This window comes from Micropterus salmoides, unplaced genomic scaffold (assembly GCF_014851395.1).
Source record: "Micropterus salmoides isolate LMB-PRFRI ecotype aquatic unplaced genomic scaffold, ASM1485139v1 Ms_hic_scaffold_5, whole genome shotgun sequence".
In the NCBI taxonomy this organism is placed as follows: domain Eukaryota; kingdom Metazoa; phylum Chordata; class Actinopteri; order Centrarchiformes; family Centrarchidae; genus Micropterus; species Micropterus salmoides.
In genome coordinates, this window is record NW_024044237.1 from 22,435,987 (window position 1) to 22,460,795 (window position 24,809).

Here is a 24,809-nt window from a genome sequence, read left to right on the forward strand (position 1 = left end):
TTTGGAACTTTAATTATGTTTTGATGCTAATGCTTTTGTGCTTTAAATTTTGAATGCACGACAGAACATTTCTACACTGGGATAAAGTAAAACATCTGAGGACTTCTTTCACTACTGAACAATAGCAGCAATTACATTTCATAGTGAATGCCAAATGTAAACCTTTCTAAATGTGTCCAGCTCTTAATGTTCTCTGTCATGTTTGGAGGATCTTTTTCTTGTTTGAAATCAAAATGATTTCTCGGTCATTAAAACCCTATAGTTCCCTAGGGGTCAAGTGATGGGGCAACAGTAAAATATGAGTTCTGCAAACATATATTTTGTAGGTATTGCTTTTGTGTGCTTAATCTAGTTGTTTATCATGCATATACACGCAAGGTTATGACCTGAAACACTGAATAGACAATTTGCATTAACTTGATAATATATTAAAATATACATGTTTTATTATCTGCTTTAGGTAACCAAAATTAAACACACAGATGGAGGATATGGAGAGAATAGGCAGAGCGCAGGTTGTGATTGTGGTTCCCAAGGAAAGCTGGCTGTACACTCATAAACCCACATGAAGGTAAGTGTGCTACAAGAATAAGGCTTTTCTACCTAACTGAAATAGTGGTTCTATGTAAATAGAATGTATAGGCAAGTAAAATTGTTCTCAGCCATGTTCTGCAGAGTCTCTGTTCAATTCCCCACCTGTTGTAATGTTATGTTCATTCATGTAGAACTTTTCTCTCACCCGTTGCATGCCAGACCCCCCACATTGTAAATCGGCGCAAAGGGAAAAAGATTCAGCTCTTTCAGAGTGCGACCATGAAGGCAGAGGAAATCACTCTAAACGGTCTTAATTCTGCCATTAGATGAGAGGGAACGCTGAGGGGATTGGCTGGCCCTATGCTCCATATTCACAGAAGCAGGATGAGGCTGGGAAGCCTGCTGAGAAAATGGTGTCGTAATCAGGAGCCAGCAGTTCTGCCTGATCAGGTACACTAGCCCCTCTTCTCCTTTCCTCAAACCCCTCCTCCCCCCTCTCATTTCTCTTCCCTTCCCTTTCCCCTGCCCCGTAAGGAGATCCTAATAAGAGTTTGGACGTACTGAGCTCCTCTTATGTGAAGACCTGGCAGGAGGGAACAGAGATGAGGCCTGAGGTGGGGGTTGAAGCTCGAGGTACAGAGTTGTGGTGGTGGGATGGTGGGGGGCTGGTTTTTTTTGTTCCCACATTTGATTATTCAGGTTGGCTGAACTAAATTCTAAACCCATAAAATTCGTATCCCCTCTGGGGGACCATTTGCATATATTTCAGTACCCCCTCTCTCACATCCCAATTCCCCTTTTTTCTCAGAAAGTGAAAGAGAGGGCGAAGCAACCAGGCCTGTCTAGGCTTTAAGATGTCACCGTGGTGTGAAATATGGGCGAACAAGCAGGGTCTTTGAAACTCAAACTAACCCCCCACCAGCGTGTGAGCTGCTGCCACACACACATATACAGACCCAGTCATCCCCTTGCCCTCCACTGCTTGCGATCACTAAACAGGAATTAAATTTCAGTGTGTAGTTGTATGTTCAGCAACTTTGTTTTCAACTTTTTGCGGCTGCAAGTCTTTTAGGTGACGCTTGATTATGATGCACTGTAATATCTATTTAGATTACATTAGATTCAACTTTATTATCATTGCCTATTATAAATTGCCATGTCCAGGGTTCCTTTTGGAAAGTGTCATATTTGTACATACTAGAAAAGGAAACTGCTCTTGTTACAGTTGAGTGTGTTTTACTGTTTGGGCGCATGAGACTGTTAATGTAGAATTATTATAGGATATGTGGAATCATCTGTTTGTCAGTTGTGCATGTGCAGCTATTTGCAAAATAACATAAGCCATGACATGTCAAACTCAGTCATTATATCAGCGGGGCGAAACTGCTGGAGGCCAGGAAGAGTTCCAAATATTTGATAAACATGTCAAAGCAGTAAAGCCTGGACTTGTAATTATGCCAATTTTACTCTTACCGTTGTCGATGTAGAGGATTAATTTTCAGACAAAAATTTTCTCAGGTCTTAAGTCAGGTCTTAAAATTCCGTTTAGGATGTGTGCCCAGCAGCATAAAGATGAAGGGAACACACATGTAGCTGGGCACACAGATTCTGAGAGGCAAGCTGGTTGAAGGCTGGGCTCCACATCTCCAGTCAGCCATAAGAGACACCTGTTCGTTTGTTTGGCTAGCAAACTCAAGGTTTTGTTTTTCACCGTGCCAACCAGGCCCGCTGGCACTAGTTTTACTGCCCATCTGTATGGGTGAAGTTAGACGATGGTCTTTGAAAATGAGGAGGGGGGAGCTGGTACTTGATGGCATTTCGGTCACATGGGGCGAGTTGCTGTCATCCTTTAACCTTCCCCCCTGGACCCCTTTCCCTGCCCCTCCCGTGCCCACTCCCTGGTGCACAGGCAGAATGCAGTGTCAGGAGGGTGAGCACTGAGCACCCATTGTGTGTGCTAACCAAAGCGGAATGCCCGGGTGACAAAAGGGGGAGGAGTGGGCTCAGGGCACACAAAGCCAGTGGGAGGAGAGGGTTGGAGGAGGTGGAGGGGAGGGAAGAAGAGGGGGGCAATCTGCTGGGGGCTAAATACATCCACTCAGCCCCCAAAACTCCAGGCACCCTAAAAATCTTCTCTCACCTCCCCCCACTGCCTTCTCAGCCTCACCAGTCCTCTCTGCCTTGGCTCTGGGATGTACAGTACATAGGCTGCTCGAAGTTGCCTGTTTGTTCCCAGCAGTGTGAAAGAAGAGAACTTACAGCAACTGAACCCTCAAACTATTAAGTGTTGGTTTTGGCGTTATGACTCATGGCCCCGAGGTCTAAAACAGGATGTATTTGCCAACTGTAGCCATGGTTTCCAATCTCTGTCATCAGTCAAGGATGTCCTATAAGCCCCATGTATCACTGTCAAATGTTTACAAAATAGACTGGGAATTCTTCACTAGGTGCCGGCAACACGTATAACATTTTGGAAAATTTTCAGAAACATAAATTCAATATTATATCAAATATAGGAACTTTTCTCCTGTTGATATCCACTTTTCTCCTTTCACCCCATTACACTGTTATGTGAATGACTTTTATCACTATACAGCCTGTGACTTATTGTCCATGAGCGTGTTAGTTGGGGGGGGCACATGTGCATGTACTCACCTGCCTATTCTAGAAGCTGAGAGCGATCTCGTGTGTGTCTAGTATCGCACGTCAAATCCTCTCAACTCCCACACAGGACCTGGGGCAAAAGTGCGGCCACTTTAAAACACACAAGACAAACCCTGCATTAACTCTTTCTTAATACCAATATATCTTCTGCAGATGCAAGTAGGAGCAGATCCACTTCAAACAGGCACTTCACAGCTGCAGGACGTCTGTACTTTTAATGGCAATTGCACCTATTTATTGGCCTTATTAAATCTCTGGTCAAAGCTTTGGACATAAGTCTGATGCCCATAGCATATCTGGTGTAGCAGTCAATGACCAAACCTTGAAAAATAAATTAAAGAATATTATTGTATTTGCATCTTTAGCACCCGTCTATGAACTGAATTACTGTTTGTCCCGAGGAACAACAGATTTTTATTCCAATTGGAATACCAGGAGCCAAAACTTTATTAATCTTAAAATCTTTCCGGCAGTACTTAAAGGAAATTTAACTTAATATGCTTTGAAATTCTTTCTTTTATTATTTATTATTTTATATTTATATAATGCCCATTAATCAATTTTGTGTAGTAGTAGGAAAGTTTTTAAAAATGGGGTTAATTATCTTTTAACATGTTTGCCAGAGTTTAATGTAATAGAATAAAGTGGCTTATCAGATTTGTTAACTTTTTTGTTTAGTGTAACTTTCATTTTGCTCCATAAGATCATTTGACAAAAATGGCAGTCAAATCAAATGGATACTATTCCTCAAAGATCTTGGGTGACATAATTAAATATATTTGTTGCTGCCAAAAATGACCTCATGCACCACCCAGACGTGGACGCTGCCAGTGCCAGTGAAGCCACAGGGTCACTTTGAAGAGACCTTTTCGACCCTTGTGGTTCTTCCTCTTTCCCAAAATGATGACCGGGCAGATCAAAGGGGATGCTCTAAACAAAACTCTTAAAGGTTACCCCCCCCCCCCCCCCCCTGCTTTTTTCTCCCCTCATATGCACACTTAACATCTGAACTCCCTCCTTTTTTCATTCATGCAAACCTCAGCCTTTCCCGTTGTATTTACATATGCCGCTGCAGGCCAAAGGCAGTTTCCCGCTTTATCTGAGTTCATAGGAAGTAGCTTGCTGAGTTGTTTTGGTTTATGTGTTGTTAGTGAAACACAGAGGGTCAAATGCAAGCCTTGGGGGCAGGTTAAGGTCACAGAGTAAACCTGGCAGGGTTTATCCCAGTACCTTTGTGAACAACACAAAGTGTGAGTGTTTTGCTGGCTGGTTGGTTTGTGCGCGCACCTACACATTTGCTCATGCATGTATGTACATCAGTGTATGAAGGTGAGTTTATGCTGTCTCTGTCTGGTGAAGTCAGAGCCTCTCCATCAGTGCTGACCCAGGCAGCCATCATTGTTCTCAAGCTGTAAATCACCCTGCTGCAATCAGGACCCTGATCTAGGCTTCTCTGAGCCCTCTCCACTCCAGATGATTCCCCTCCTGATTGGCCTAACTGGACTCCTGTCTGTGGTGGCAGATTAGCATGGATTGTTTTTTCTCTGTGGCATACAGATTGAGCCATGTTAGCGTTCACATCTCCACAAAGTGCCAAAGGGCTCTGTGGGGGCTCCAGAATGAAAATACTCTTTTTACAAGTAAAGGTCCTGCATTTTAAATCCTACTTAAGTAAAAGTACAAAAGTATTATCAGAAAAATTAAGCATCAAACTAAAAGCACTCCTTCTACAGTAAAGGTTCCCTGGACTGGTAAATTATTATAGATTTCTTATAGATTTTTAATACAAATGCATCGATGTCTAAGCAAGAATTTCTGAATGGGCAAGTAGAGGCTACTGACTTTAATTGGAGAATGTTGGGTGTTTGTCTGCTACTGTTCCTCTCTTTTCCACCTTTGTTTGCAAACCAATAAATCACAATCAACAGTCAAATAGCACACATGTCTTGCCGCTGTTCGCCTGAGCTCAATCGTCGGCATTAAATGTAAATAGCAGCCTGCCTGGGTGTGTTTACAGCGAACAGCTGATGGAGTTACTGAGTCCAAAGTTGTTGTTTTTAAGTTTTCATCAGTCATGAAGTTTCTACACAGAGCTGAAGTCAGTCTCCTCCTCTTCATAACCAGCCGAACAGCTGATTACAGCAGGTAATAAAGCTTGTTAAAATCACATTCTTCCCACGCTCAGGCGACACAGACATGAGTCCTGATCTGCAGCTCTTGGCGCTGGAAATGTTTTATTAACCTTCCAAACTGTCGCAATTTTATTTTTGCATTGTTTTATCTGTGCTGGAGTTATTTTAAGAACTTGATGGTTTTATCCAGTTTGTTATCCATGCATGTCTCGCGGATGTCCGCTGAGATGGTATGTCGGCATTAAATTTATAGCTGGGAAACAGCAGCCCGCGTTCATCAGTGTGTTTACAGCGAGCAGCTGATGGAGTTAAGCTAAATACTGGGTCAGAAGTTGTTGTTTTGAGTTTATCAGTCAGGAAGTTTCTACAAGGAGACTAAGTCGGTCTCCTCCTCTCCAAAACTAGCGGACCAGCTGATTACAGCAGGTAAAGCTCATTAAACATCCCCTTCCTCCGACGCAGGTGGACACAGACATGTGCTGCCAGCTGATCTGCTGCTCTTGTTGGCTGGAAATGTTGTAATAACCTTCCAAACTGTCGCGATTTTATTTTTGTGTTGCTTTCTCTGTGCTGGAGTTATTTTATGAACTTGATGGTTTTATCCAGTTTGTTATTAAATGTGTAACAAACTTTATCGCGCGTCTCCTCTTTATAGCTCCCACACAAAAAAGCTGCTTTAATGGTCAAACTAAGCCTATAGTTTTTCATTATATTCCAGTCAAATCTGATGTTCATTTATAAATGTTCCTCATGGATAGTGGTTACAAATAATTATGCTTGTGCATCGCTGTGTACAGCCAGGCCTACAGCCTACGTCAGCTGGTTAATTTGCCTAATCTTCGCAGGTCTTTAGACCACGGTGGAAACGCACAGAAAAGTGGGCTGGTCGAAAAGCGCCTTAAGGGGTCAGGCCCCTCCATAGGGTCACCAGATAAATCTGAGGGGTAATGAGATGATTTACGGGAGAGGGAAGATGAAAAAAGTTACGATTCACAAATCTTTATTTATATTTTAATTTGTACTTGCAAAAATGTGTTTCCCGCTCTTTAAGACACTGTTGGCTTTATTAATGGGAATGTATTTTGTCACTGCTATTTAGAATGTAGTTAAAATGGTTCATCATAGTAATTTAATTCAATTTACTGCTATATACTGCTTTTTTGAGTCTTGAGGACATATATTAAAAAGAAACAATAAAAACAATGAAAATCCTTGACACATTAAATTTAGCCATTCATTTTAATGTCTATAACAACAGTTTGTTCTTAGTAATGTGTCTCTGTGCTTTTGGCGTAATTTCACCCTGATTGTTTTTTTCTTGTTCAGATATCATAATGCTAGTTCGTTCATGACCTGATCAGGTATGTACCTGCAAGGGTACCCACTTGCTGCAGCCTATGTGGTTCTAACTCCTGGGGTTATTTGTTCTCCCAGTGGGGGACCATTGGCTTGAGCACCTTGTCAACAGCAATCAGGGAGTGACTGAAGGCTGGGAAGGCAAGGCCCATTGCCTCTCATGGAGAGAGAGTGCTTATCTATCAGTATCTATGCAGTCATGGGAATGACAGCAATCTGTGTTGTGATACCATGTGCAGCTTGAAGGTCAGACATGTAGGTTCTGATTATGGTCAAAATCTCAGTCCCTCTTGGGAGCATCTGCAAGTGAAGGTTTGGTGTTCCTCTGCATTCTGTATTCCCATTTCAGTTTTTTCTTTCAACATTATTCTCAGTGTTGCTTAACATGGAGACACAGAACTCCAAATAATCCAAATAATGACGATCATAGGTTTACTTTAGGACCAACAGTTTCAATTATTTCAACTTTGTTTTTGAGAAATCACATTTAATCTGTCATTTTGCCATTACAATGGGTCTAAATACTACAGTACCCATAAGCCTCAGCTGCAGTTACCATGGGGTAGAGGCCCAGTGAAAGGCGTGAATCAGGTACTGAATTTAACTAAAGTTGACCCCAAAATTAAAAGTGAACTGTTTTAAACTTCAGAACATAAAATCCACCCCACTGTTAGTGGTGCATAGTTTTAAGCTCAGTGGGTGTTTCTTGCCAAAATATACCTGTAGTTAACTTGTACCCTAAAATGTTTTGGTACCTTTGATATTCTATGAAAGAACCAGATATTTTCTAATGATGATTTGACAGGTCAGATGATTAAACAGAGTTCCAACTGAGAGTCACGTAACACTGTCTGTGGGAAAAATGAATGGGAATTTTATTTCCGGAACCAACGGTGCCCAAAATAGTTCATCCCACTTTGCAAATCTTTAGCTGGTTGAGTTATATAGTTGTGGACACGGTCATTGTGTAGGCCTCATGGAATCCTGATGACATCACAGTGATTCCAGACTGTGTGTGTTCAGTGATCATAGGGATCACAGGCCTTAACTCTGGGTCCTTGCAGTGGATGAGAGACAGTCACAGAGAGGGACAGAGACAGAGAGACTTGTGGACTCTGCGGTGGAGATTGCGATGGTGTGCTATATGAAGAGATGTTAGTCAGCACAATTACTACTACAGTGAACATTTGCCTTCGACAGGACAGTGTGGTCCTATTCTAACCATATTAATCTTTTAGTCTTTTGTATTTCTTCATTGTTGTAATATTTTTATTGGCATTCTTATTTGCAAATTTTATTTAGTATGTTATGTCTTTATTAGAGAGATGACAGGAAATTATGGTAGAGCGAAATAAGGAAATACATACAAAAAAAAGTACCCAGCAACATACAAACTGGTTGGCACCTTAATGGTGTGCTCCATTTGACATGGGAAATCGGAAATTTCAACTGGAAAGCCCCCTTAAGTCCGACTTGGAATGTTGGAGAACCTCACTAACCCCAAGCTCAAAAATCCAAGGTGGCTGCTCCCGGAATCAACAGAAGTGAAAACTGTAGTGATATTTTGTTTATCGCATTTCTGTCTTATTTTTGTCTCATTAAATCAGTTGGACCTACAGTCCTGTCCAACTTATCTTTACCCTAACACCTACAGTCTAAAACACAATCCTTACAAATAAAACTTTACTATGAACTATCTTGCTTACTTTCTCAAACAAGACTTAAAAAGAAGAACAAAAGAATAGTCTACAGCTGTACTAGTACCTCTGTGAGGCTGTAATTTGGCACTTTCTATGTTCCCCAATCATGGTAGGGCTCATTAGCATTTGCTAATTTGCACTAAATGTTAAGTACCTCTAACCCTCCCTAACACCCACACCCTTGATAACAAAGCTATTTGCTGCGTTTCGAGAAAAGGAACTATACCCTAGAACTAGGAACCTTTGGAGGGACTCACTGTTTTTCCACCGGGAGGGACCAGGGTCCGAATGTAGTTCTGGGGTCTTCATTTTACCTCCCAAAAAGTCCCTGCTCGGGGGGAAGTACTTTCTGAAAGGGGGGGGTGGGGCTTGCTTTGCAGTGAATTTCTGAATGAGCAAGTAGAGGCTACTGGCTTTAACTGCAGAATGTCGGCTGTTTTTCTACGACAGCTTGTCTCTTTTCCACCTTTGTTTGCAAACCAATAAATCACAATCAACAGTCAAATAGCCACACAAGTCTCGCCGATGTCCGCCTGAGATCGTATGTTGGCATTAAAAATATTGGAAATAGCAGCCAGCGTGCAGCGGTGTGTTAGTGTGAGTTACGCTAAATACTGGGTTGGAAGTTGTTGTTTTGAGTTTTCATCAGCCAGGAAGTTTCTACATGGAGCCGAATTCGGCCTCCTCTCTGAAATAAGCGGAACAGCTGATTACAGCAGGTAATTAAAGCTCGTTAAACATCCCGTTCTTCCAACGCAGGTGGACACAGATGTGAGTGCTGCAGCTGATCTACAGCTTTTGTCGGTTGGACAAAAGGTTTTAGAAGGTTTTAATAACCTTCCAAACTGATTTTATTTTTGTGTTGCTTTCTCTGTGCTGGAGTTATTTTAAGAACTTTATGGCTTTATACAGTTTGTTTGGCTACTATTAGGTTAAATGTGTAACGAACTTTATCGTGTGTCTCGTCATTATAGCTCCCACACAATAAAGCCGCTTTAATGGAAAAGCAAAGCCTATAGTTTTTCATTATATTCCAGTCAAATCTGAATTTATAAATGTTGCTCATGGTAGTGGTTACAAATAATGATGCCTGTGCATCACTTTGTATGGCTGCAGCCTAAGTCAGCTGGTTAATTTGCCTAATCTTCGCAGGTCTTTAGACCACGGTGGAAACGCATCCGTGGGCTGAAGGAACATTTTAGTTCCGTACCTTTGGTCGAAACGTGGCTATTGACACCCAGCAAAGTACAGGCTGATTGAACCTTCGCCCCACCAGACAGACTCCACAAACACGCACACACGATGCTAAGGCCCACCTTAATTAGGCGACACACACACCGGCGACCCACATACAGCTGTCTCTTGATTTAAGTTAAAAAGTTTCAACATTACTCAGAATGTAAAGACAGATAAGCGGTATCAAAACCTTACAGCTATGTTTTCCTCTGCCGTTGTTGCTGCAGCGGTCTCTGAGTGGGCTACACAGTTGATTTCAAACCTCAAAATTTCTCAGTAGTGGATTTAGTGATGAAATAAAGTCAGAAAATTGTAAAATATAAAACTTTCTGTTGCTGGCCTCTGTCAGGCGCACGCAATGATGATGCAGTGAATAGTGATGATTGACGGAGGTGATACGAAAAAAAGTACCTGGAAGCAGGTACAGGTACAACTTTTCCACAATGGAAAACCAAACAAATGCGAGTCGAGCCGGGTTAAGCTGGTACTGTGCAATTGAAAAGGGGCTTAATTGAGCTGGGCAACTTCACTCACTCCAAAAGCCAACATATACTGCACAATAATCTATGGATAAGGGACTTTATTAAAATGATAATGTAAACATTAAAATGTAATTCTACAATAGCATTATAGTTGTCAATATGTGAGAATTGTTTTTTATGAAAATGCAATTTGCATATTTTTAAAGGTCATACCCCATTGTACAGTGGACAATATTAAAATGTCAAATCCAAATTTAAAATTAAAATGCAACAAATACCAAATAGTCAAATTTTACATTTGTGCAAACATTATTTAATTCACAATTAAAATTTAAATTACGAAACTTACTTGCGAAAGTATTTGGCCCCCTTGAACTTTTAGACCTTTTGCCACATTTCAGGCTTCAAACATAAAGATATAAAACTGTATTTTTTTGTGAAGAACCAACAACAAGTGGGACACAATCATGAAGTGGAACGAAATTTATTGGACATTTCTAACTTTTTTAACAAATAAAAAACTGAAAGATTGGGCTTGCAAAATTATTCAGCCCCCTTAAGTTAATACTTTGTAGCTCCACCTTTTGCTGCAATTACAGCTGTAAGTCGCTTGGGGTACGTCTCTATCAGTTTTGCACATCGAGAGACTGACATTTTTGCCCATTCCTCCTTGCAAAACAGCTCGAGCTCAGTGAGGTTGGATGGAGAGCATTTGTGAACAGCAGTTTTCAGTTCTTTCCACAGATTCTCGATTGGATTCAGGTCTGGACTTGGATTTGGCCATTCTAACACCTGGATATGTTTATTTGTGAACCATTCCAGTGTAGATTTTGCTTTATGTTTTGGATCATTGTCTTGTTGGAAGACAAATCTCCGTCCCAGTCTCAGGTCTTTTGCAGACTCCATCAGGTTTTCTTCCAGAATGGTCCTGTATTTGGCTCCATCCATCTTCCCATCAATTTCAACCATCTTCCCTGTCCCTGCTGAAGAAAAGCAGGCCCAAACCATGATGCTGCCACCACCATGTTTGACAGTGGGGATGGTGTGTTCAGGGTGATGAGCTGTGTTGCCTTTACGCCAAAAATAACGTTTTGCATTGTTGCCAAAAAGCTTGATTTTGGTTTCATCTGACCAGAGCACCTTCTTCCACATGTTTGGTGTGTCTCCCAGGTGGCTTGTGGCAAACTTTAAACGAGACTTTTTATGGATATCTTTAAGAAATGGCTTTCTTCTTGCCACTCTTCCATAAAGGCCAGATTTGTGCAGTATACGACTGATTGTTGTCCTATGGACAGAGTCTCCCACCTCAGCTGTAGATCTCTGCAGTTCATCCAGAGTGATCATGGGCCTCTTGGCTGCATCTCTGATCAGTCTTCTCCTTGTATGAGCTGAAAGTTTAGAGGGACGGCCAGGTCTTCGTAGATTTGCAGTGGTCTGATACTCCTTCCATTTTAATATTATCGCTTGCACAGTGCTCCTTGGGATGTTTAAAGCTTGGGAAATCTTTTTGTATCCAAATCCGGCTTTAAACTTCTCCACAACAGTATCTCGAACCTGCCTGGTGTGTTCCTTGTTCTTCATGACGCTCTCTGCGCTTTAAATGGACCTCTGAGACTATCACAGAGCAGGTGCATTTATACGGAGACTTGTTTTCACACAGGTGGATTCTATTTATCATCATTAGTCATTTAGGTCAACATTGGATCATTCAGAGATCCTCACTGAACTTCTGGAGAGAGTTTGCTGCACTGAAAGTAAAGGGGCTGAATAATTTTGCACGCCCAATTTTTCAGTTTTTTATTTTTTAAAAAGGTTTGAAATATCCAATAAATTTCGTTCCACTTCATAATTGTGTCCCACTTGTTGTTGATTCTTCACAAAACATTACAGTTTTATATCTTTATGTTTGAAGCCTGAAATGTGGCAAAAGGTCGAAAAGTTCAAGGGGGCCGAATACTTTTGCAAGGCACTGTATATATTTACATCTCACCGTGCTCTTTTGGTGTCAAGGTGAAAATGAAATGGCAAATTCTGTTTTCAGTTTAATTTCCAAATTGCAGTTTCATTTTGACTTAAATATTACTTGCATAAATGGCAAATCATGTTATGTCATGTCATGTTTATATTGCATTTTAATTTCCTAATTTGAATCAACATTTAAATATTGTCCACTGTACAGCAGGTTATGACTAATGTCAAACAGCTTTTTTCATTTTAATATGGTATTAGGACACCCAAAAATGTGATTATTGTATTTTTATTTTTACTCAAGTAACACATATAATATATAATATTAAATAACACATAAAATTATAATGATATTGTGGAATTTCATTTTCAAGTTAGTGTGATTTTATTTTGGTCCCCCTACAGGCTTCCATATCACTGTAGCTGCATTTATTATATAACATTTTATGGGCTCAATTACAGACAAAACTGACTTGATAAGAACATTTTTGCAGTGCATTTATTTCTTTGAGATGAAGTACACAATGCAAATAAAAGTTACTAAAGGGAAAAAATAGTATAAACTATGCTTCATATAAAATGTAAAATTGCAATATGTCACACATTGGTTGCAGGACACTAGGAAGGAATTATAAATCAGATGCTCTTTAATACAAAAACATCTCACTGACTAAGCCAAGAATCAGACAAGATCCTCTAGTGGAATTCTACAGAGAGAGAGAGAGAGAGAGTGGGAAGGAAATTACCTCTGGTGAACATCCTCATGTCTGGTAATCCCGCCTCGTGTCTGAGCGAGACTGTCTTGACATGAGCCTAATGGTAATCATGGTGATTTACAACTCGTTCCTCCAGTTCTTACCATCATATCACATGGGCTGTATGTTTTTTTCCTTACATGAGCCACTATGAGTGGCTCATGATAATTATCTGTAATAAAAAAGGCCTCACTTTGATTTGGACTAATATTATTTGTGCACTTGGAGCAGTTTATGTGCGGTGGCTTTGCTTGAGCTTGCCCGATAAAGACGGGTTCCTCAGGCCTGATCGTGTACTTGAGTATTTGCCTAATGCTTACATGTGTATGTGTTGATGTGTTATGGATGCGTTTGCTTATTGTGTGTGTGTGTGTTTACCTTTGCAGGTTGGGGCGGTAGGGTCCAAGGGGTAGATGTGTGAGGAGGTGGGTGGTGGTGCTTGGACCTCATCTCCCAGGAAGCTCTCTATGCTCCAGAAACCTGAGCTTCAACCTGTTAAGACAATGAGGCTAACACGTGAGACTCTGGCACATGGTGGCTAGGGTTACCTGCTCGCTCTGCCTCACTCTGAACTTTTGGCCCTTGGAGCCAAACCTCCCCACCCTTATGACTCCTGCACAGCTCCACCTGCCTTCCTGTTTTCTGTCCACCCTTCATCCAGTCACTCCCTTTTTACTGACATGTTGTTGTATGTCTCTCTCAAATCATTTGTGTCTGACAGGTTTGTGTCCTTCGTGCTGCAATCTCTTATTTCAATTGCTAATACAGTTGTTGTGGCCTCTACACTTTCACTGCGCTACAGGTCATTATGTCTAATGATGTTTTTAGTGATTTGCTGAATCCTTCTGTTTTTGTTTGTTGTGTGTGTTTGCTGTCTGTCTCTCCAGACAAAAGGCTGGCTGGGTCCCCACCATTAGATCTCCATCCATCCACAGTCCACAGGTGAACTCCTTCCACTAGCCAGGCAAACCTGACTTTCAAGTCTCAACCCACATCTATTGGACTGCTGTCCTCTCACCTGTGCAAATATGAAAGAGAGCGAGGGATGGAAAAGAGTGAAATGGAAAGATATCCCAGCCTTTGGTTACTGGGTGGGGCGCAGAAAAGAATACCGCACAGCTGAGCAAACCTCCATAGCCATAGGACTTCACCTGTACAATCTCCACTTTTCTCCTCTCTGTTTTCTCTCTTAATCCATTCTCTCTTTCTGTTACCCGCCCCACAGTGATAGTGGGCTAAGGCGTTCTTTTATGGCCACTGAATAGAGATTTCCTTTGAGGTTATGGAGTTGATACACTCTCCAACGTCACTTTTGTGCCTTGGTCACAATGTAGAGTGATTTACTGCCTTAAGGGACACATACTCTCTTTAGATGTGTTCCAGTGTACGTATTATCTGGATATCATTCAGGAAATCCTTTTATCTAATGATATCCGCAGCAGAGGTTTGACTTAATTTGGAAATGTAACCCATAATCTTGATCACACTATACTAAACCAGCTTGATGACTGAGGAACCCAGCTGGTGATATTGATGGCAACGTGTTTGATATAGTAACATGAAACTGAATCTCTAGGAGCTTAAATCCAAATAAAAGCTGTGCGGACAGTACAAGGTACAAGATTATTTATTTGTCATTATACAGCACAAGGCTGCATAATGAAACAAAATTTGTAGGTCCTTCGTGCTACACACACAACATATAATTAGGTGTAGGCCTATGTTAATAGGACATGCCAATAAAGCTTATTGTTACTGTTAAATTATGGTAACATAAAAAAATAATAAAAAATAAAAGTTTGAGCGGAAACTAATTCAAATTTTAAAAAATGGCTCCACAAATACATTTCATCCACATTCCTGAAACGCGTGACTGCTGAAATACAATATGTTCATCAACAGCGATGTGCCCGACTGAAATGTTAAGTCAAAACAAAGATACCCCACATGCTTGCTTATTGCTCTGATGTGAGAAATGTTTAGATATGAATCTATACAAAAACAGGTAAAATCACAACACTGTAACATGTGGAAACTGTAACCACCCAGCTTTTTTGGTGTGTGAACATAATTTTTTTACATTAACGACTGTATCCCACTTAAAAATGGAACACAGTATTGAGGTGACTGGACATGTATTTAATTTGACGGTGCTGGGAGTTTTTAGTGATGGTGAGGTAAGTGAAGCATATTACAAGAAGGCATGCAGACTCTCACACCTATTTGCTTTCTACCCCCCCCCCCCCCCCCCCCCCCCCCCTCTGCAGGTTTGGGCGTGAAGGACGTGCCAGACCTGCTGCCAAAGCATCGGCCTCCACCTCACCCTGCAGACATGGCTGAACACACACGCATGCATACACACAAACACGCACACTCCCGGTAAAAATTATGTATATCTCATGTGTTTTCAACCATGTACCTGCTCATATTTACATCCATCCATCCACCAAATTCATGTTTCCCATGACACTTTCCTGTGCTTACTTGGCGTCTGATGATGGAGTTGTCACACTCTCTTGTGCCTCAGGTCAGAGCTAGACTTGAACGAGACACATTCACACGCTCTTCCTCCACACAAACATAAACACACACGCGTTCGGTTTGTCAGTTGTCTCTCAGGCATGCCCTATTTTTAAAACTGAAAGCACACCTACACACATTCTCCCATGCCTGGGCACACCCACCGCGGCCCATGTCATGTTATAAGACTGTCCTCGTCTCGGAGAACACCCTGCACAGTTGTAAAGCAGGCAAAATTTGTCAGGTGAAGTAAATCTCGACACCTGACACTAGTGGTCTCTCTTTAAAGTTGTTTGCACACCGCCCCCATACTTAATGGTACAGCACCTACTGATTACTGCATGCTCTGAGCTAGTCTGGTAATTGCACAGTACATACCTGTCCAGGGTGTAAGCCCATCCGCTGAACACAGGGCCCCTCTGTTAGATGGCTCACGGTTGTCGTAACTGATAGAGGGATCCTCCTATCTCTCATTCAGTATCTGTCATTGTCAGTGTGCATCCCCACTATGGGATGCATGTGCAAGTCAATTCACATAAATTTTCACTGTGTACTTCAATCAGTGTTTTTGCAAAGTTTGATCTCAAATAACCAATAACCATAATGTTAGAAGCTCAAGATAACTCATAGAACGAGAATCACTCTTCAAAAGTTGAGTTATGATGGTTTTCAACAGCCATTTGGCATGTGAATCAGTGCACGGTTTTTAAACCTGCGGTTGTTTTCATGGCTTCTGAATGAGTCAGATTTGGTGTGCATGTGCTTGGTTGATGTTGACGTCTGTGGTAGTGCAGTATGTAGTCTGTTACCACAAAAGTATTTCAAATATCACACCGGGAGATCCTTTTGTAGTTATTTTGGGTGGTTTGTTTTACCAATAGCAGTCTCTCTTTTGACTTTACATCAAAGACATTGCTTATCTTTTTGTCCAATAAGATTATATCAGGTGGTGGATTTGGCTCCTTCTTCTCATTGCACAGTTGCAAAACAACTGCTCACTCTTACCTTAGATGTAGTTGCTAAATGTGTTGTCTCTGTATTACAGCATAAGGTTTTTCACCTTGATGTAACCATTATGAACAAACTCCTTGAGGACCTGGTAAGATGCTTAGTGTAGCATAATGAGGAAGATTATGTTTTTTTTTAAATAATTACTTTTATTTTAAAGAACAGGAAAGAAAAAACTAGAACATTAGAAGTAAATAAAGGCTCACAGAGAGATCAAACTATCTAATTTCTGAGTATTTGCCAGCTCGTTCCTGGGAGAAGCAAACTGTAATGAGGAGTGGCCACAGAGGTTTGTCACACAAGTTCTGTCTGAAACACACTACATGCACTCAGGGAACTGCATACAAATTTAACCATATTAGTGTATATACATTTAAAGGTAAATACGGCAACATCCCAATGTTTTTGAATGTTAGGTAAACCAACTGACAATTAGATGTGGTGGATTTTGGGTATACAGAAAAAGGCCAAAATCAATACCAGGATTATGGTTTTAAGAAATAAAAATAGGGAAACAAACCTGAGTTGTGCCTTCATTTTCTAACTCTATGCAGTTTAAATGTTGGCATTTAGGAACATATGTGGCATGGGAGCAATAGAGGATTTTTAATTAACCAACTGATCTTTGGTCAACTTTTTCTGAATGGTGATGCATTAGTAGTAGGTATGGATGGATATTAGAGGTCACAGCATGATGTAAACTAACGCACACATGAGCTCTTGAGAGGTATGGCTTACCCTGTCTTACCCCCACTCCCTCCCCTGTTTTACAAATCTCCCAGTAGTTGTAAGGTGGTGTTGTGTTGGTTAGGAGGTGGTTGTTGTTGTTACTGATAGCCACAGGCCTGTGGCTTTTCCTGGGTGACAGTAACAGGAGTTAAAACCTGTAAATCTTCAGGAAACCTCCTTCCAGCCCTCTAATTCCTCATTACCTCACGGCAGGTTGTCTCAGGAGAGATTTAGAAGGCCTGCAGGGCTGCTTTAGTGGAGGAGAGTGTTTTACTGAGTGCGTGTTAACCTATGTGGTGAGTGTATAGGACCGCAGGGAAAGACTAGTGGGTTGTGGCTTTAGGCCAGGTGTGTGACCATGGACCACAGGCAGGTATCACCATATGGGGTTTCCATCCTTGGTCGTGTGGGTAATTGTGTGTGGTTTCATGCTCCAGAAGCAAAGATGGTGCACTCTGACTAACTTTTTCAACAACCACAACCTAAAATAAGAATAATGAAAAGCTCAGTCACACCTCAGTATTTCAGGTCAAGTGTAACATATCATCCACTCTGTTAATTCTGCCTAAATGTTTACAGACTAATGAAAGAACTCTGGGTTTGCTTATCCTTTTAGCCTGCATCACTCTAACCTGACACCCAGCCCCTGCAACTTTATCTATCTATTTATCTACCTGGCTGTCTGTGTCTTATGTGTCTTTAAACAAACCTATAAAATCAATGTTGGTTCCCAACACTGCTCAAACAAGAACTTTTTTTCTGAGTTGGAGCCTGCAGGGTCTCCTGGGAGCCTCATGTTGTCTGTTTACTAGCTCCCACTAGTGGTAAAATGCAGTAATGTCCCCGCTGACCTGGTAAATGATTAGTGTTCAGTTTGTCTGTGTAATGCTTGTAATATCTAATTAAACAGAGAGATCTTCTTTTATTTATAGTGACATGAATTCAGGTTTGATACATGCAGAGTAGTTTAAATCAAAGGAACCGGTTTTATTGCTACAAAGGAATTAATAGATCAAGCCAAAAACACATGTATTGTTTGAGTGTGCACTTAATTTCTTATCTTGTATCATGAAACACGAATGTACTGATAAGCGGGTGTAATGATTTTTCCTGTCTTCACATGGCTATCCTATTTGTGAATGCATGCTGTTGTGGTGTTGAAGTGAATCATTCAGCAGCTTGTGAGATCCCCTCTATGGCATTGTGTCTCCAGCGACAGTGTTTACTGATAATTGAGTAATTACCTGTAAAAGATAGCACTCTCGTGGTTCTGTTCAGCTGAAATCTTCCCAGTCGGCAGATCAGGTTTTACCTTGGGAAGAAACTAAATACAACAGTTTAGCGACAGTTTACTCTCTGTGTAAATGTGTGTGTGAGAACAACATACTGTATATATATAGAGAGACACTTTTGTGCTATCATTAAACTGTCGTCTAAGACTATGAAATCACAGGAAACAAGAAAGTGTTTAAAACTCATTCGCCAGCTCCGACAAGAGGACTGTTGGACATTTGAAATTGCACAAAAATCATACCACGGCAATTTGACATTCCTTTGTGAGTTTCACAATCCCACAGTGAATGGAAAGTTGTAACAGGCACTTTGTGCGTACACTAGTGGCCTCACCCACAATGGCATTTGAAAGACAAACAGCAGTGCATGCTGCTGGCCGGAGCTCCACAGCAGTGAAAGTGGTCGTTCTTTTAGAGTTACGGCAGCCAAAGTTCAGCATAATATCCATGTCATTACAGTGTAAAGAAACCTTTGTTAGTCAGCCCTGTCCCTTCCCTGGTCTTCTAAGGCTGTTCTCTTTCTCTTAAAGAGTTTGAACTTGCTCTTCCTCTTCTTTCTTTCTTTTTTTTGCAGCCTCTCTGTCAAACTTTGTGTCTGTCTCTGCATTAAGGGATAGGCTCACATTTTTTCAAGTCTGTCTGAAAACAATAGTGTAGGTGCCCATATGAATATTTAAACAGGTTTTGCCAGCTGTAACCATTCCTCCTGCTTAGTGGCCATCAAGAGATCACTTCCTAATGTGCTTTCAATATAAGTGATGTGGAACAAAATCTCTATATGACGCTATGAGTCTAAGCTTGTCAAAGCAGAAACAGCTCTATTGGCCAAATATGTGTACAAATACAAGGAATGTGACTTGACTTGGCTCCAAAAGTAATTTACAGGAAGCTAGAAATAGACATACGGCTAAAAACAAGGACAACAAAGCTGAACAAAGATAGTTGAAAATGCTGAAGCCTCATTAGCTTCAGATAAACTTTTCACTACATGGAACTGTGGATTTTGTCCCAAACCACTTACAATGGACTTGTATTAGGAGGGGATCTTTTGAATTACTACATCAAGCAAACCCTGTTTTAATTTTCATTTAGGCAGATGGCTTTTGTTTAAAGACATACTACAAAAATTATCTAATGAGCTTATCCTTTAACAAAACAGCTGCTCATCAAACTCCCTCCTCACCTCTGACACGACCCTGATATCCTGCTGTTTCCATACGCTCACGTATAGCCTACTTTCTTTTTCTCTATCTGCTGTTTTTTCCACAAACTTCTTGCTCCAAACTGGGCCTCAAACCAGAAATGAGTGGTACAGGCTGGAATATTTGGTTACAGATGCATTTCCATTCAATTGTCCTAAAAGGGGACAAGAAGAAGTAAGTGATATGACTTAAGGGGATCATATTAATGCAACGTACACACACAGACACAATAATCCCACAGGACTTCCTTCCCATTCCCATTAGAAACCACACCCAGGAGAACAGGTAACAGGAGAATACCTTTCACAGGGTCAGACTGGAAGAGGTGGGAAAACAGGCAAGGTTTCTCCCTGATTAGTTTCACCGCTTCATATCTCTAAGTTCTTTTCATTTCATATTTACTTCACCTCCTTTTATTTATTTCTCTTTGTCTCTTTTACTAGCCAAGATTCTTATCCATTTTAAATACTGCTATTGGCTGATAATTTGAAGTGCACCATGCATGCCATATACCCAAACTGATCAGCCAGTCACTTTCCCCCTCCCCGAGCTTTTGCCTGAGAGTTGGTGCTCTGAAAGGGACAGTAATATGCACTGATGTAATGTGTGAGATAGGGATCTTTTGTGGGGTGTGTTTTAAATTGTCATCGTAATGCGAATGCGCAAAGAGTTGGGTCGGTGGGTGGGTCGGTGGGTGGGGGGTGTGGGGGGCTGAGAGGAGGGGTGGGAGGATCAAGCAGTGTCACTGGAATCCACAGTGTTGTGAGAGCCCCATACCTTTCAGCTTCATTAAACCAATTTCACGCCGAGGTGAGCTAAGAGAGGAAGCTCTGAATCTCAGCAGCGGCAACAATGGTGCATTGAAGGCGAAAGTAAATTAGGTACCACTTCACAGACGGCAAATTAAAATCTGAAAGTTGGATAGGAAAAGTTGAGGGTAGATGATTATGTCTTTATTGTGCCCTCCCTCCTCAATCTAGAAAACCCTCCCTTCCTTTTAACAACCACCTTTGCCCCCCCACATCCCCACAACCCAATCCTCTAAGAAAAAATAATGATCTATTTCTTGTCTGGTAATTGGTTTCTAAGATGCTCCCACTCAAAGACCCGATCTCAAATACCAAGCTGCTTATGGCCCTCCTTTCAGCCACTTAATTTGCTTGAGCTTATCAGTAAGATTTCATATCCAGGAAAATCATATAAATTAAACATTAATGTAGGGCTTATTTCTGTGCTAACATTGACCTCCCACGGCCATTGAGCTGCTTTATCGGGTTTGTGACTCAAACTGATGAGAAGGTTTCAACAAACCCTCTTAGACACACTGTAGCCTTACACTTAAGAAGTACTTATATATGTGTACATATATATATAATGTGTGTTGCTATACAAGTCCTTAATAGCAAAGATATTTCTTGTGTTTGCACTTAGATATGATAAATTTAACCTGAACTTTTATTGTGTAGAATTCATGATGTAGCACTACAATACAGAGTCAGAGCTACATTGACTTGACCACTGTGCTGTGATCAAAACTGCTCATGTTACACACAAGTGATGAAAAAAACATTTTTTAAAAATTAGATATTTTCAAGATTTTTATTTTAAGTGGTGGCAGAAATACTCAGATCCTTTACTAGAATTAGCTTATACTTTCTTAAGTAAAAGTGGAAATATCACAATGTAAAAAAAGTCTTTGTTACAAAAGTCTTGAAGTCACAAATGTTAAGTAAATTAAACAACTGTTATCTTATCAAATAATACTTATATTTAAGTTAAATTGCTATGTGTGTACTGAGTCATGGTGTGATTGTGAGTACTCCCTTAAGCAGCATTTTAATGTTGAAGCTGATCAAGGCGAAGCCTGCTTTTGGGTAGTTTAATACATAACATAGCATTGGATATTTTACAGGATGATTTGTATGTAACTACATCTATTAAGTGGTGGAGTAAAATAAAGTAGTTCCCTCTGATATCAAATAGGCAGAAATATAAGTAGCATAAAATATAAACATTCAAGAAAAGTACCTAGTAAATGTACTTAGTTACTTTCCTGCTCCTACATTAGCATCATTGTTATTATTTTTTGTTTTAAAATCCAGAAAGTAAACACTGAACTTCCTTTGGTAATTTTGGTATGTTTTTCACAGTATAGGTGTGAGGAATAAAGAAAAATTACAGTTATTGTTTTGAAATGACACTGGGAGTACTGATCATTATACAGCTCTGGGGAACCCTCTGTCTACATGTATGCAGTTATTTATGCATTTGTTTTTTGTGTGTGGATGTAAATGCCTATTTGGATGTATGCTATAATCATGTGCATCAGTTCTTGTGGCCACTAAACTAGGCTCTCTCACTGGCTGGTGTGGTCACTCTGGGAGCCATGGGGGCCCCACACAATGCCCTGGCAGCAGTGTGGCTTTTACTAGGCCTCGCGCTGCTAGCTTTATGAGAGCCAGACAGACGGATCCCCTTCATGCCATAAAGCCATCAACAAGGGAACAAAGAGGGCAGGTGCTGAGGGCTGCATTGAGAGCTCACCTGCACCCAGCAGGGGAACAGACTGTGTCCAGCCAAGCCAAGAGGCCCTCCACATTCACATCCCCACTCACCAGACGCTAACGGACTAGTGTGGGTACAGAGAAACCATTTCTCTTTACAGACAGAAGCAGATCCTCAGTTGATAAGGTAGAAGATGACATACATGTACTGTATATGCTGGGGCAAATGATTTTGTTGAATGAATTTTGGCTGCTGTAAGACACAAAACAGGCTACAACAGGTTGCTGCTAAACTCTGTAATTATCAGAATTTGACAGATAGTGAGAGTTAGGGCTTTGGAAGCCAGCCAATTAGGACTGCTCTCCAGACTTTTTTAAAGGGGTAATTTTAGAGGAGGATGTGAGATATCAGTGTGTGTGTGTGTGTGTGTGTGTGTGTGTGTGTGTGTGTGTGTAGTAGGAGTGTTATTGGGGGGTTATGTAATAAGAAAATTGAAATAGAATGGGAAAGGTTAAAGCAAGGAATTATAGGACATATATAGGGAATCAGGCAAACAGAGACCTCAAAGGATTGGCAGATGGTAAAGCTTAGAAACAAACCAAACCACAGCCACAGGTAGGCATGGCATCAGGCAGGCAGGCAGGCTGTCAGTGGGGGCCGACTATGAGCTGTCGCCCCAGCTGAAGTGACAGATGTGTGGTGAATCTTTAACTCTGCTAGTTCCCCACTGTCACCGCATCTGTCCCTGCACTCCAAGAGGTTGGCTCAGCCCCCTCCTGTGTGAAAGTGGCAACTGAAAAAAAAAAGAGAGCTATCACTGGACTTATTGATTAGTCCAGGCTGTCCTGGCTAGCTTCATTTAATGACCTTTGGGAGTCATTATTGAAAAGTCATTGTCTTTGTGATTAGTTCACACTTTCCCCTAACATATGGGAATCCTGTTGCAACCTCAAGGGTGAAATTCATAATCTGCTTCAGTAGAACAAAACTGCACTTTTTGACAGGTTGAAAATAAATCTGAAGATATTTGATTTTTTGTTTAAATATTTAATCGCTTATAAAAATGAGGTCATGCTGGCAGAAATGTTTAACAACAATAACATAAATGAAGGCCAGCCTATGCTCTGAACTGAAACTGCAACCCTGCTCGTTGTCTTCATTTAAATCCTACTATAGAAAAACATATCACTGACCGTATAAATGATACATCCCACTTGCTTCTCATTTATACATTTGGTCTAATCTCCTCAGACGGCCCAAATGGCAGGGACAGTGTCCCTCTCTCTTTCCCCACTCAGCCATGGCACTGGCAAGAGATGGTTTATTTTAATTGAAAATTAGCAAAACAAAACAAGGGCAAGAGGATCCCTGAATGGGGCCCCTTTCTCCGAGAGCTCCTGTGCCGTTGAATAATGCATATGGGAGAAAGTAAACAGCAGCCGTGGGCCTTGCTGGGGGAACAATGGGCCGCACACAGCCCAACCAGGGCGCCTGATTTTATTACTGGCCTGTCAATCCCCCCAGCCTGGGAACTGTGGGACCTAGGCCAAGCAGCAGCTGCTGACCGCTCCACACTGACCCAACACACCCAACAACCTGCGGGACAAAACTTTCACCGCTGCATACCTCCACTGACTGCACTGTCTGCTCCTAATCTGTCCATTCTTACACACAACATGAGTGCAGATGGAAATGGAAGGGGACTGAATTGAATCCATTTCCTATTTGACTGGCTAATCCATTCAGCCCTGTTTATCTGAACTAATCGGAAGTTTACTTTGCATTTTGATAAAATGTTGGACAATGTGGTGCAAAAATGTACGTAAACATCTGATTAAAATGTGCTGTGAAAGTGAATTTGCAATTCATTGAACAACTTCACACTTCTCATGTTAAGGTAGACTTTCCTGTAAAGATATTATTTTCTTTAATTTGTTGGGTTTTAGATCAACACTATCCCATCTCGGAGGCTGCGGTCTGGGGTCACCATGGCCACTTGTAAACTTTTTCCTTCCACTAGAACATTCTTTGTGTGTGTGTTCTGCCTCCGGGCATTGAGATTCTGGTCTTGCTTCTGGCTTTAGCCAAGTCCCGGTTGCCATGCCGACTGGCAACTGGTCTCCCAGGATGAGTAATGATGTGATGTGGCTGTGCTCTAAAGTCCCAACAAAGACCTTATTACCGCTGCAGCACCTCATAACACACCATTGTTGTCAAGTGCTCCTGATATTAACCTGCCTGCACTGGGGCCAGCTCCCTTCACAGAGGAGATGTGTGTGTGAGTGCAATCGTGTAAGCATTTTGAGGGCTACTGCTGATGAAACTTGGTCAAAAAGATCCACAAGTTCACTCTGAATTTAGTTGATGAATTTTACACACTGAGTCATCATTTTAATGTTGCCAATAAATGAATTTGAATTTGGCCCATTAGTCTTCATCTTTGCCTTTTGTTTACTCTTTTGCTTACTCATTTCATTATAAAATCTCTCGTCTTGCCTTTATGTAATCAGTATTTAGGCCTGGTTTAACTAGATGTTAGTATGAATCTCCCATATTTCTTCCAAAAGAAATCCAGACTCCTCTGCAAACAGCATCTCTGGGCTCGTGAACTGTCCAGAGTGGCCAGACCCCAGCCAAGTGTGAACTGTCATAAAGGAGAGGTGTGTGTGTATGTGTGTGCGTCTTTGTGAGTGTGGCAGGGATGTGGGGCTGTAGGCAGGGTGATG

General features: G+C 41.2%; 1 long non-coding RNA gene across 1 annotated transcript; it reads left to right on the top strand.

Moving 5' to 3' along the window:
• The first annotated feature begins 465 nt into the window (after window positions 1–465).
• On the top strand, window positions 466–20,237 carry LOC119888192. Its single transcript, XR_005441862.1, has 4 exons — window positions 466–571; window positions 861–984; window positions 13,715–13,769; window positions 15,095–20,237. It is a non-coding gene; the product is annotated as an uncharacterized LOC119888192 (long non-coding RNA).
• The last annotated feature ends 4,572 nt before the right edge of the window (window positions 20,238–24,809 follow it).